The sequence below is a fragment of the Thunnus maccoyii genome, chromosome 4 (genome assembly GCF_910596095.1).
Source record: "Thunnus maccoyii chromosome 4, fThuMac1.1, whole genome shotgun sequence".
NCBI lineage: Eukaryota > Metazoa > Chordata > Actinopteri > Scombriformes > Scombridae > Thunnus > Thunnus maccoyii.
The window spans coordinates 32,980,063-32,991,589 of NC_056536.1; positions in this window are offsets into that span (position 1 = coordinate 32,980,063).

Consider the following 11,527-nt stretch of genomic DNA (forward strand, 5'->3'; position numbering starts at 1 on the left):
GACAGTGAAAGCATCACCAGAGAGGACAGTGAACACATCACCAGAGAAGACAGTGAAAGCATCACCAGAGAGGACAGTGAACACATCACCAGAGAAGACAGTGAAAGCATCACCAGAGAGGACAGTAAACACATCAGTGAACATACTGTGGGTCTCTTAGTACACTGAGTTCAGGAGTACAAACTCAGCTCAGCTTCAACACACCTACCTGACTGTTCTGTGACAAAATGATCTCTAATCTGTTGATTTGAATATATTTATATTGATGTAAATGTATTGATATCTGTACATATGGAGCTCCAGACGCAGCGCTGCTGTTCTGTCCAGTAAAAACATGAAGCTTCACTTTACATTCAGACAAACTAACGCAGCAGCTGCAGTTGTTAGATTTCATCTGTGAGACCAACATTCATCTTCCAAAAGGAATGATATCAGATATAATAATACTACAGACACATGAGAGCCAGCAGCAGATCATTTTCTCTCCAGGATGACGACATGTTGACCAGCTGCTCTCATCCGGCCAGCGGCTTCAAAACATCCAAACAGGCATTTTTCTGATTAACTGACCACATATTGGGAATCTAAATGGTTACTTTCTCCCCTGAAAACTATTGAAACTTAATAAAGTGACATATTAACAGTCCTAGAGGAACGTTACAACAGCTTTTAGCCCGGCGCAACATCTGCACCATCACTGCCGGCTGGTACAAGTCAGATCCAGATGTAGCTTCAATAAAACAGGCAGAGCAAGAACACTTCCTGTCGTCTGGACTGGACCAGGCTGGATGTGGAGCAGCAGTCTGGCTGCGACTGACAGACTAACGCAGAATGAGAGAATAGCTCCAGCAAAAACAGCAGACAGCAGCAGATAACAGACAGTAAAGGCATCACTAAAGATGATGCTAAACACACCACCAGAGAGGACAGTGAACGCATCACAGAAGATATAGAAACTAGGTGTTTTCCCTGGTTTAACACTGCTAGAGAAGACAGTAAGTAAACACATCATGAGAGAACAGTAAATGCATCACCGGAGAGGACAGTGAACGCATCGCAGTGTCCTTTTCTCCTGTGTTGTTGTTGTTTATTGTTTGTTTCACAGAAGCCAAACAAGCTGAGCTCAGATCAACTTTACACTCGCTGCTCCAAACAGACCTAACTTATGGCTGACGCACACACACACACACACACACACACACAAACACACACACACACACACACACACAAACAAACACACACACACACACACACACACACACACACACACACACACACACAGAGTGCAGCGTGGCCCCCAGAGGCCTCAGTGTATTGATTGGACTCTCAGTGTGTGTAATGAGAGCCGCTGCGTTTGTTTTTAGCTTCAGAGTGGGAGGAGAGAGATGTGGCACTGCGGCAAGACACACACACACACACAAACACACACATACACTCTCTCATACACGCACACACACACACACGTATGTGCAATCAGAGATGTACATGTCTTAATATAGACACACACACTCTGTCAGCAGTGTAGGAGGTTGTAATTGAGAAGAAACAGCTTGAGGTCTGATTGCATCATCACTTTCTTTCTTTCTTTGTTTGTTTCTTTATGTAATTTATCTTTTGTTTGTTTCTTTTCTGTCTCAATTCGATTAGTTTGTCCTTTTATTTCTGTTTCTCTCTGTTTAGTAGGTCGGTGCACCACTCTGGTCCAGACTGAAACACCTCAACAACTGTTGGATAAAATGTTGTACATTCATGTTGCTCTCAGGATGAATTATCATAACTTAAAGAGCAGCTTCACAAATGTGCTTTCAATGGAAGTGATGGAGGATAAAATCCACAGTGTGTCCACACAGTCATTTAAAAGTCTGTGTGAAGCTTCTATTCAGCTTCAGCAGTCTGAGTTAGTCATATCAAGTGGATATCTGACACATTTACAGTCTTTTTAGCATCAAATTCCCTCTTTGTGTTTCCTCGGACAGTGTTTCCCTGTTGAGCTGCAGGTGGAAGTATAGTAACAAAAAGAGGGACTTTGGCACTAAAAAGACGGTAACGTTGAAAGATATCTACTTGATTTGACTCATTTGGACGCTGAAGCTTCATATTAGCTTCAAATAAACTTTTAAATACATTTTTGCACAGAAGGAGGACTGTGGATTTTGTCCTCCATCACTTCCATTGTAAGGTCATTATGAAGGGATCTTCTAATGGTCAGTATGAACAGGAGGAATGATTACAGCTAGAAAAACAGCTTTAATGTTCATTTGGGCTCCTGACTGTTGGTTTAAGATGAACTTGATAAACTGTGAACCTGCCTCTTAAGTGATCCTTTGACTTTTCATCGACCACTATCATCAGGTCAAAATTTAATTTATTTGTGTAATAAATGTATAAATTCAGAAGGAACCTGATTCACTGTTTTGAGAATATAAAGTCGGTTTCTATATACCTCGGCCTGAAGACGTGTATTTTGGGTAATAAAGAGGAATCTGTTCCTTCTGCACATACGCATCTTTTACAAATAGTTATATAGAAACATCCTGCTGTGACACCAGGCTGCCAGTTACTGATACAACTGATCAGAATCATGTTTATTGTCACTTCTATAGCACACACCCAGCATACATGGGAGAAAGATATTGTTCTCCACAGTTCAACATGTGCAACAGACGAGACACTACTAAAAGTCACCTTCGTAACTTCACACTGTTTCCATGATCCTGCAGCCGGTTGCCAGTTGCCTGTTCTCGCCTCACTTTAGTATTTCAGATGGAGCAACCAACAACAGAAATCCAGAGCCCTCCACCTCTCATCAGGTTTTCAACACCAGCACCAGCAGCGTGCATGATCCAGGACAAACAACACCGGGATGCCAGAACCCCCCACCGTCCAGCTCCAGCAAGCCTTAGCAGAGGAACCTGGCACCAGGGGCCCCCATCTCCCAGCTTCACCAGTCTCTGCAGCTCATGTCAGCTGAGGCCATCAGCCAGCAACTAGCTTTCCTCTGCAGTACTTGCAGCAGTAAGACTTCTGGTCACATGGCTTGATGTTCCCATCTCACCAACAAGTCCAGTAAGTTCCTTCCATACTGAACTCCGATCTTCCTTCTCAACCCAGCCCAGCTGTCCTACTCCAGGGCTCCCGGCACCGGGATGCCAGCGCCCCCTGCTGCCCGCTTCCAGCAACCGCAGCAGACATAGACCCAGATGACATCAGCTCTAGGCACTGTTCCTTCTGCCGGTTTTGGGGGTTTCCACGGTGGACGATGGTTCTCTGCCAAATAGCCAGCCGAGATCACGCTGTTCTTGCTTACAGAAAATTCTTCAACAATTTCCAGATGTTCATGAGATCAACCCAGTCGTCACTGCTTTCATAACCAGTACAACATAACCTGCCCATCGTTCGATCTCATTCCATGATGGCCACCAAAACACCTACCATCCAAGTTTACCTCAGAGGCAGCAGCTTCTTCTCTAGACTCCTCACCGGCAGCTCGGGTCTGGCCTCCAGCCATCCACAGATAACTTCACTCTTCAGACGACTTCTACGCCGAGAGCCAGCTCAAAACCCTCCCCGCCTTCCTCTTACTGCTGACGTGTTGTCAGTCTGCATCCACACCATCCGCTCCAGATACAGCGTTCCTCACATTGCTCGAAATTTAGAAGCCATGTTCTTGCTTGATTCTTCGATTTCCTCAGATGCTCCGAATTCACCTCCTCAACCCTTCACTCCGAGCCACACTTCAGCATTTCAGACTTGTCTTATTTCTCAGACGACACCATAGTATTCTACTTCAAGTGAACAAAAACCAGTGAATCCAGTCAGACATACCCGTTTTTACTTCAAAGTCCAACCTCTGCTGAATCCTTTCGAGACCATTGCAGACTACTTGCAAATCCAGAAATCCCAGAGCCTTTCACTGACAGATCCTCTCTTCATCTCTGAATCCAGACAAGTTGCTACTCGTTTCTGGTTCCATCAACATTTCCACCATGTTCTCTCCTTGTCTGGCATTTCTCTGGTTCATTACTGCAGACACTCCTTCAGGATCAGAGCCACCACATCAGCCTCCTTCAGTGTCATCCCAGAACACTTAGAGGCCGTTGGTCCTCCCAAGCGTATCACCACTAGATCAGTTCAGATCTCAAAGATCTCAGATCTGCTCAATCTTGTCTTAAGTATCTGGAGGTTTTTGGGGCTCCGTCGTGCCCGGGCGCTACGGCAGATTCCCTACCGAAGCTTCCCCACAACACAAACAGCAAATGGAAGAACTACAAGCAAAGTTTTAAGCCTCACACACTAATCATTCCTTTTTGCAATCATTTAAATGCATCTTGTTGATGGTTTGGTTGTTGCTAGTGAATTTAAAATCAACATGAGACAATCCTTAAAAGAGAGGATGTCTCACTCTGTTGGAGTTGTTGGAACTACAGAAACACTCTGACTGTACAGAGGTGTTACGGAGTGGAGCTTCTTCCCTCATAGATGATCTTTGGTCGAGTACAGACACACAAACCGACAACAGACGAGTTTCATTCTGTCATCAAGTTACTCACAGAATGAATTAGTGGCAGCTGATATGAGCTGCCGCCCGACACGTTTGTCATTTTAAACACTGAAAGTGACGCTCGGTGAGGATAAACATGTCTGAAGCTTTTCTACTCTGATGTTGACTCTGATCTGCTGTTCTGCTGTAAAAAAGAGAAGTGATCCATTAAAATATCCCCAGATATCCGCCTACATCTAATTAACACGCTGTCACATTAAAGTAAGATGATGGTCATGGTACAGTAAACAAACCTGTTCAACATCAACGTGTATCGTTATCATTGAGAGCATGTTAGCATGCTGGTTAGAGCTGCAACGATAAGTCCATTAATCAATTAGTTGCCAACTATTCTGATAATCAATTCATTGTTTGAGTCATTTTTTAAAAAGAAAATGTCCAAATTCTCTGATTCTCCTCTATGACAGTAAACTGAATATGGACTGTTGGTGGGAACAAAACAAGACATGTGAGGACATCATCTTGGACTTTGGGAAACTGATCGACATTTTTCTCCATTTTTTGACATTTAATGGGCCAAACAATAAATTAATTAATCAAAAAAATAATCAACAGATTAATCAGTAATGAAAATAATCGTATAGTCTTGCAGTACCGGACAATCGGAGATCTCCGCCTACCGAAGTCTGAGGATTTCTAAATGCACAGTAGTTGCTTGAACGGCGGTGAGAACAGCTGCTAAGAAACCTTCGGCCCTTATATTCTGTCAAGGACATGTCTTACTGGAAATGATGCTCTCCACCATTGTCTTCCATATTGAACTGCAGGTCACCACACCGATATGAAGGGCTACTGTAAAGACTTTGGACTGGTTCTGCTATGCAGGTTTTTTTTTAAAGTTTAATTGATTCCACCCAGTTTTAACAACGAAACCTGGCAGACTGTCCTCAGTCTCTATGAGTGAAGCCTCACAGAGCCCTGAACACTGAATTAATCACCTTAGTGAGTGTAGAGTGTAGAGCCGAGCATGACAAGCTGAGACTGAGATGTCCTAAAGGGGCCACCGTACCGACGATAAAACCTTTTTGATTTGGCACCACCATTAAACAAACTATATTTTCTCCTTTTTTAACATGAAAAGTTTGATCTCTCCATTTTTCATCCCTGCGATAAATGTGTCTCTTTATGTTTAACCATCATTACAGACTCATAAGGTGACTGTAGACCTTTAATGTTATAAATAAATAAATAGTTCATCTTTCAGTTTTCAGCCTCCAATCAGCTTTATTTTCATGCAACAGCAGAGGGTGAAAGTTATTATGTTAAATTATGTAATGTTTCCATGACTGTTTGGCTGGAAACAGACTGAAGACAATCATTGTTTTTCAATTGACTGACATAATTTTAACCAACAGTGAATAAATGAATAAAACAGAGTTCATGGACACACCTCTACAATGCGGACGTATATTCAGGACGTCCTCATGAATAATGAGCAGTTCACTTCCTTCTCAGGGTTGATCTCGCTCTTCAGGTTTTTTAAGGTTCCCTCAGATGAGACTCGAAACGTCTTCCAGGATCTAGATGTATTTGCACTTCTAGATATCCCATGTTTAGAGATGAACCTGTACACCAGTTTTACTACACTGTAATAGTAAAAACACTTTAAACACAATTACTGTCATTACTGTGATTACCGCCATTTAAAGATGGTACCATGAACAAAACACATCATTCCTGCTTTTATTGGCAGCAGGGTTGGATATGAGTATTCAGTTAATCAATTACTAATTGGACAAGTACCTAATCAATCCTTTTCCTCCCTTTGTTTGCTTTAGTATCAGTGGACTGTGAGCACGCACGGAAAAAACATGGTGCCAACATGTGTAAAAAAAACACAACGTCCTAAATATAAGATGATTTATTTTCCCGGGAAATTATATTTGAAAAAGGGATTGTATTATATCTGAGGACAAAACAATAACGTTATTCACAACATCAGATCTTTCCTTTTAAATGGAAAGAGCGTCTCTTACAGAGAGTGTTGCATTATGGGTTGTTTGTAGCATTAATGTTGCTATGCTAGCAAGTCTCTTCCACTGTGTTTATGGTGAGTCTGTTAAGAGTCAGTCAGTAGTAAAAGTGTTTGGTTTGTTCAGTTTAACCTGCAAGAGTCACTGAAGGCTCCTGTAGCGCGTTGATGTAACGCGTTGGTTTAACTTTTTGGTTTAACTTGTTGTAACGTGTTGGTTTAACATGATGTTGTAATATGTTGGTATAATGTGTTTGTGTAACATGTAGTTGTAACATGTTGTAACGTGTTGGTTCAACATGTTGTTGTAACATGTTGGTGTAATGTGTTTGTGTAACGTGTAGTTGTAACATGTTACGTGTTGGTTTAACATGATGTAACATGTTGGTTTAACATGATGTTGTAGCGTGTTGGTGTAATGTGTTTGTGTAACGTGTAGTTGTAACATGTTGTAACGTGTTGTAACATGTTGTTATGTGTTGGTTTAACATGATGTTGTAGCGTGTTGGTGTAATGTGTTTGTGTAACGTGTAGTTGTAACATGTTGTAACATGTTGTAGCATGTTGGTGTAATGTGTTTGTGTAGCGTGTAGTTGTAACATGTTGTAACATGTTGTAGCATGTTGGTGTAATGTGTTTGTGTAGCGTGTAGTTGTAACATGTTGGAGCGTGTTGGTGTAATGTGTTTGTGTAACGTGTAGTTGTAGCATGTTGGTGTAACATGTTGGCGTAAGGTGTTTGCAGGTCGGTCACACGTCTTCATGGTCAGGTTCTTATTTGTGTGTGAAACGTTACATTAATAATAATAAATCCTTCCCCCCTAAATTCTCCTTTGGGTAGGTTTTTAAGTAAGTTAATTATATTTCAGCTCTCAGAAACTGAAAACAGATTTGTGTATCGGAACTTTTTCTTCTCCTATTAATCATCTCTGAATACTTGTTCTGCCTGTAGAGAGACTCCCCCCGGCCCCACTGCTCTGTGCTCATTCAATATGTTGGCACGTGTGTGTATGTGTGTGTGTGTGTGAGCCTGTTGTTGTGTGTGTTCAGACGTCAGAGCTGAACTGTCCTGACTACCAGGTCACATGACCCCCCTCCTCCTCTCTCTCTGCTATGTGATCTGATTGGTTTTAATGAGGCTTCATTAAAGCAGCAGGATCGTGTTTCCCTGATAGAATAAGACTATTTCCTCTCAGTCCTGCTGGCAAACACTCCGACACTTCAGTCCGCTGAAAATCATGATACTGGAAAAATACACATTAAAATCTGATCCATTAGCTGAGGCAAGCTGGTGTTTGTTGCTCATTATATTGATTAGAAAATATCATCTGAGTGGGACGTTGTAACCGAATGACGACGTGCAAAGAATTGAAGTCCAGAGAAGAAGTTTCACTGCAGGAAACAGAAGCTGATGTTACTGTTAACTATTAAACACTAAATCTGTATTTAGTCTGTATAGCAGCTGTGTGTTCACATATGCAAATCACATATAGCATGTCTCAATACAAATCTGCTATAATATGCTGCAGCACGACATGATGAACAGATGAACCGTGACTCTGCAGCCTCATTGAAATTCTGGGAAACACAAAATATTAGGAACACTTTTCAATATAATACACTCCAGTACACCCACTACGACCTCAATAATAAACATAAAGTAGAATTATCACCTTTCTGACAAAGTCAATAAAAGCTGAAAATGTATAAGCTTCGTAAAAGTAGAATTTATGGCGGAGCCGTTGGATTGGATTGCATTAGATTACACAGGTGTTCCTAATAAAGTGCTCACTGAGTGTATATTTGCTGCAGAACATGCACTTTTTGGTTTTTTTGGTTTTCTTTTAGTTTTTGGGTGCTGCCCTTGTATCTGTTATCCAACAGGTTTAAATTCCTGTTTCACATCAAAATGTTTTGTAAAATGTAATTTATATAAATGCAATTTTCTTGTGAGGAAAAAGTTTGGACACCCTCACATTTATTACTATTTTAAATGGCTTAAATTAGAATCAAATGCACCACATCAGGTGCATTTGATTAGAACATCATTAGAGATGATTGCAGCCTGTCTCAGACATTTAGTTTGGTTTGCTCTTGGTTGTTGAAGGGAGTGGTATCACCATGGCGAGATCAAAAGAGCTCTGAGACTTTCAGAAAGAAGGTTGTAGATGTGTATGAGTCTTTAAAAAGATCTCCAAACAATTAGAAATCAGCTGTTCAGCCGTCCAGAAAATAATTTAAATATAGAGAACATTTAAAATAACTGCCAACATGTCCAGGTGAGGATGTTCAAGCAAGTTCAGCTCAAGAGAAGACCGCAAGATGCTTCAAGAAGTCTCCAACCAGGAAGCTCTTGCTATAGTTGATGTTAAAGTACATGTGTCGACCATCAGGAAGAGAATAAACCAGTTTGATTTTCATGGGAGGTGACAGGAGGAAACATCAGGGAAAGACTAATATTTGCCAGAGACAAAGACCAGGACTTCTGGTGCTTTGGACAGATGAATCCAAAGTTGAATTATTAGGTCTCAGTAACAGCAGACATGTTTGAAACATGGGGGTGGAAACGTCCTGGTTTGGGCTGCTCACCGTCATACAATCCACTGTGAAGTCTTTATTGTATCAGAGGAGGAAAATGTGAGACCATCAGTCTTAAAGTTGAAGCTGAAGCAGATGTGGACCGTGCAACATGACAATGACCCAAAATATTCCAGTAAATCCACCAGTAAACGGCTCAAAAGAAAGAAACGGAGAGTTCTCGAACAGCCAAGACAAAGCTGGATCTTAATCCTACTGAGACGCTGTGAGGTGATTAGAAACAGGCAAGAAACCCTCGAACAGGATCCTGCAGTCCATGTCAGACTGGTAGACACTTATAGAAAACCTCTAATTGAGGTTTTGTTTCAGCCACAACAAAGTTAAATTTTCATTGTTTTTGGATCAATTACGTCACATTTTTCTATAGATGTTGTTTGAAAGAAGATCAAATATTGATATGTTCATATTTATTAAAAAAGAACTAAATATTTCATGAGGTTTCCTATTTTTTTCATATGAAATGTGTAAAAACTGAAAGTCAAATCTTATGTGTAATTGTGATTATGAATGTTTTATACAGTTTCCTGATATTTTATGGACTCTGATTAGTCTGTCAGCAGATTGAAATGTTACGTAATCATGAAAATAATCATTATTTGTTGTCCTGCTGGTTCCTCCTCTGGGTATTTATCATCTCTCCTGCGTCAGAACAGCAGACGGCCTGTTCTCGAACGCGACACGCTGAAGCCAAATTAGTGTTAAGTAAAACAAAACGCTCGCAGGCCCTCCAGCTGGCAGACGGGACGCACCGTCGTCACATCTGACAGCAGAACACAAAGTGAATCTGGGGACGAAGCCAAAAGCTCAGCTGAGCAGAGACAGACTGTCGGCTCAGCGCACCTCTGACTGATCCACAGGTAGATAAGGACGACAGGTAGACTGATAGACACACGCGGAACATAATGAGGCCGGCCCTGAACGCCTCGCCGGCAGATCCACAGCTGAACAGAGAAACACAAGAGAACAACAACAACAGCTCACTGAGACAAGAATCTGGACTGAAGTCAAATCTTTAAAGTTTTATGTAACAATATCACTGTTTTCAACATGTTTTACTCATTTATATCTTCAGCTTTATGCGTTTTATTATGTTTTATTTGGCAGGAAATGAAACAAATTTCCCTTCAGGAACAAGAAAGTTAAAGAAACACTTTGGTTGTATGACAGTATGAGAAGAGTTTAATGATCTCTAACTGATTCAACATGATTTCATGTTTTAAGAGCTGCAACTAGAGATTTATCTGACTGTTACTTTTTAGATTATTTATTGTTTTGTCCATAAAATGTCAGAAAATATCTAAACTTGTCCATCACATTTTCACATCATGACATCAAATGTCATGTTTTAACAAATTTTAAGCCCCAAACCCAAAAATATTCAGTTTTTGGGCTGCAACTGATTATACGGATGCACGATATTGGATTTTTTGCAGATATCCGATATGCTGATATTTCAAACTCATTGTGGCCGATGCAGATATATGCACATATTTTTCTCCAGCTGGCCGAGGAGACTATTACACATGCAAGCATAGATTATACTATGATCAAGAAAGACAATATATGAAGGAAGAACTGAGGAAGACTGAAGTTCAGCATTAAAACTTTAATGAATCTGCCAAGTGGGAGCAGCAGCAGAGTTTTCATTGAGTTTATTAGACAGACATGATTAATGTGTAGGATTTAATCTCTGGTCCACACTCCGGAGCAGAAGGTGGCGGTAATGCACCCAATACGCTGGTTGACAACCGCCGTTATAAACCAAAAAGAAGAAGTTTTTCCCCCCAGAGTGGTACATCCTGTCAGCCGAGGTGTTTCCTATCAGTGCAGCCAAACATAGCAGCTCCTCCTCGGACTGTTTCACCCTGACGGTCCCGGTGTTTCCTCCGCAGGCTGCACTTCACTCAGCTGCCCGTCAGACCAGCTGCTTCTTCCCACTTTAACCTGAATAACAAACCGCTGACGCTCCGTTAGCCGCAGCATGACCGGAGGGAAGCACAGCCAGCTAGCCTCCCAGCTAACGTTAGCCCCGGCTCTCCATGTCGATCCAACCGGAGCACCGAGCCCCCGACGACATATCGGCCTCTTATAATCAGCAGAATGCCGATATTTCATTTTAGAGCTTTTATCGATGATGTGCCGATAATATTGTGCATCCCTAATTGATTATTTTCTCAATTAATCAATTAGTTGTTTTGTCCAACGTGACGTCATCAAATGTCTCGTTTTGTCCACAACTCAAAGATATTCAGTTTACTGTCATAGAAACTAAATAAACCAGAAAAAAATTCACATTTAAGAAGCTGGAATCAGAGAATTTTTCTCCTAAAAAATGTTTAATCAATTATGAAAATAGTTGCTAGTTAATTTACAGTAATCAAATTAATTGACTAATTG